This window comes from Malaclemys terrapin, chromosome 1, assembly GCF_027887155.1.
Source record: "Malaclemys terrapin pileata isolate rMalTer1 chromosome 1, rMalTer1.hap1, whole genome shotgun sequence".
Classification (NCBI taxonomy): Eukaryota; Metazoa; Chordata; order Testudines; family Emydidae; genus Malaclemys; species Malaclemys terrapin.
The window spans coordinates 14,335,807-14,339,545 of NC_071505.1; positions in this window are offsets into that span (position 1 = coordinate 14,335,807).

Genomic DNA, 3,739 nt, shown 5'->3' on the forward strand with positions numbered 1-3,739 from the left:
TTAAACAATTAAGCAATAAGGCACAACAAAGACTGTTGTTTCCATGGTTTAGTCTGTAATTGTAGGCTAGAGGATTAGGAGAGAGGAGGTGCAAGCACAGTGCTATAGATTCCTAGGCTGGGATTATCCTCTAATAGTCTTGGCCGCTGGCAATAAAGTATTGCTGCCATGGTATTTTCTTCTGCTTTATTTGTTAATAAACAAAACAAAGGCAAAAACCCCAGAAGTTGTGAGTGGGACATTTGAATGGATTCATACAAATACAATGGAAAGTGATATCCTGCCTCCACTGGCGGGAAAGACAAACCAACCATTGATTTCAGTGGGGCCAGGATTTCACCCTTGATTTCTTTAGGCTTATGAATTTAGGGCCTGATCCAACTTCCACTGAAATCAATAGGATTCTTCCAGTTGACTTTCAGTGGGAGTTAAAATGGACCTTGGGTGTCATTTTGACAAGTCTGGAGACTGCAGCCCTCTGTTTGTCCACAGAACTGCTATAGAGCGGCCTGGCTAGCAACTGTGCAAGCTGTCCTCAAACAGCACCTAAAAGGATTCCATCTACGCGCACATCGGTCTCCACAGCCCATTCACGTCTTCCGAGATTGCCAATGAGAGTGCAAATCACTGCCAGTTGTGATTTTTGTGACAGAGATCCCTGGGATCGGGATTGAGCCACCAAACAGCCATCAGATGGCAACGACTTTCAGTCCCTATTGGTCAGAGAAGGAGTTGAACCAGGAGCCAAGCTTAAAAAAGAGACAAGCTTATTTATGGGTGTATTTATTTTACTTCATCTAATAGAAAACACCATAGGCCATTTATTGTTCTTTTATTCCTTCCCTTGTGAGACTAATATGATTAACACTTACTTGAATACAGTGATTTATCTGTGAAATTCTTATAGGGAAGAAAGCCACATACATTTAAAAAGTGCCAACGTAAATCATTAGATTGTGAGCTTCTTGGGGCAGGGACGGGGGCGCTGGAACAATTTGTATAGTGGGGGTGCTGAGAGCCATTGAACCAAATTGTAAACCCTGTCTATAATGGAAACCACTTCAAGCAGGGCGTGTGGTAGCACCCCCAGCACCCGTAGTTCCAGCACCTATGGGCACGGACTGTCTTTTTGTTCTGTGTTTGTACCGCACCTGGCACAAGGGGGGTCCTGGTCCATGACTCGGGTTCCTAGGAGCTAAAGTAACACAAATAAATAATAATAATGAGAAAGAGAGAGAAAAAATGATAATACAAACCTCAGAAAACATAGCTATTGAATGGTAAAAGCCAGGGAACAGTTAACTCTGTATTTGAATGACATTTAATGCCTTGAGGCACCAACTAAGATTGGGGCCCCCATTGTGCCAGATGCTGTACAGTTAGTAAGCACCATTCCCTTTACAAAGAGATTACAATCTGACTAGACAAACTATGGGGAAAGGGAAGCATTATGCCCATTTTACAGCTGGAGAACTGATGCACAGAGAGGCTAAATCCAGATCCTCAAAGGCATTCAGGCATCTAACTCCCATTGAAATCAGTTAGATTCAGGCACCTAAATACCTTTAAGTATCTGGTCCTAAGTGACTTGCCCAAGGTCACCCAGGCAGTCTGAGGCAGAGTTGGACACTGAATCCAGATCTTCTGAGCATCAGTTGACTGCCTTAGGACAAGACCATCCTTCCTCTCTAAATAATTAATAGATTGATATTTCTTTGGCTTCTCCTCTCCACAAGTATCTCTTTGCATTTCCATGGGCAATTGTAATCAGAGATTGTTTAATCAGTCCACATGTGCAGTTACATTGTCATGAAATGTTGAGCGGCTCCATCACTTCTTGTGTATTACACCTCATGATTATACACAGCAGCAAAAGTGACTGTCTCAATACTTAATAAAAAGAAACTACACCATCTGCTAAAAAAACTCCCTGACAAAGCACAGGAACAAATTGTACAGACACATGCCTAGAACCCCGACCAGGGGTATTCTATTTTCTACCCAAGATCCATAAACCTGGAAATCCTGGACACCCCATCATCTCAGGCATTAGCACCCTAACATCAGGCTTGTCTGGTTATGTGGACTCTCTCCTCAGACCCTACGCTACCAGCACTCCCAGCTATCTTCGAGACACCACTGACTTCCTGAGGAAACTACAATCCATCGGTGATCGTCCAGAAAACACCATCCTGGCCACTATGGACGTAGAAGCCCTCTACACCAATATTCCACACAAAGATGGACTACAAGCTATCAGGAACAGTATCCCCGATAATGTCACAGCTAACCTGCTGGCTGAACTTTGTGATTTTGTCCTCACCCACAATTATTTCACATTTGGGGACAATATATACCTTCAAGTCAGCGGCACTGCTATGGGTACCCGCATGGCCCCACAGTATGCCAACATTTTTATGGCTGACTTAGAACAACGCTTCCTTAGCTCTCGTCCCCTAATGCCCCTACTCTACTTGCGCTACATTGATGACATCTTCATCATCTGGACCCATGGAAAAGAAGCCCTTGAGGAATTTCACCATGATTTCAATAATTTCCATCCCACCATCAACCTCAGCCTAGATCAATCCACACAAGCGGTCCATTTCCTGGACACTACTGTGCTAATAAGCGATTGTCACATAAATACCACCCTATACCGGAAACCTACTGACCGCTACACTTACCTACATGCCTCCAGCTTCCATCCAGGACACACCACACGATCCATTGTCTACAACCAAGCTCTAAGATAATAATAATTAATGGAGATATCCCATCTCCTAGAACTGGAAGGGACCTTAAAAGGTCATCAAGTCCAGCCCCCTGCCTTCACTAGCAGGACCAAGTACTGATTTTGCCCCAGATCCCCAAGTGGCCCCCTCAAGGATTGAACTCACAACCCTAGGTTTAGCAGGCCAACACTCAAACCACTGAGCTATCCATAACCACATTTGCCCCAATCCCTCAGATAGAGACAAGCACCTACAAGATCTCTATCAAGCATTCTTAAAACTACAATACCCACCTGCTGAAGTGAAAAAACAGATTGACAGAGCCAGACGAGTACCCAGAAGTCACCTCCTACAAGACAGGCCCAACAAAGAAAATAACAGAACACCACTAGCTGTCACCTTCAGCCCCCAACTAAAACCTCTCCAGCGCATCATCAGAGATCTACAACCTATCCTGAAAAATGATCCTTTACTCTCACAGATCTTGGGAGACAGACCTGTCCTCGCTTACAGACAACCCCCCAACCTAAAGCAAATACTCACCAGCAACCACACATCACTGAACAAAACCACTGACCCAGGAACCTATCCTTGTAACAAAGCCCGATGCCAACTCTGTCCACATATCTATTCAAGTGACATCATCATAGGACCTAATCACATCAGCCATACCATCAGGGGCTCGTTCACCTGCACATCTACCAATGTGATATATGCCATCATGTGCCAGCAATGCCCCTCTGCCATGTACATTGGCCAAACCGGACAGTCTCTCTGCAAAAGAATTAATGGACACAAATCTGACATCAGGAATCATAATACTCAAAAACCAGTGGGAGAACACTTTAACCTGTCTGGCCATTCAATGACAGACCTGCGGGTGGCTATATTACAACAGAAAAACTTCAAAAACAGACTCCAAAGAGAGACTGCTGAGCTGGAATTGATATGCAAACTAGACATAATCAACTCAGGATTGAATAAGGACTGGGAATGGCTGAGCC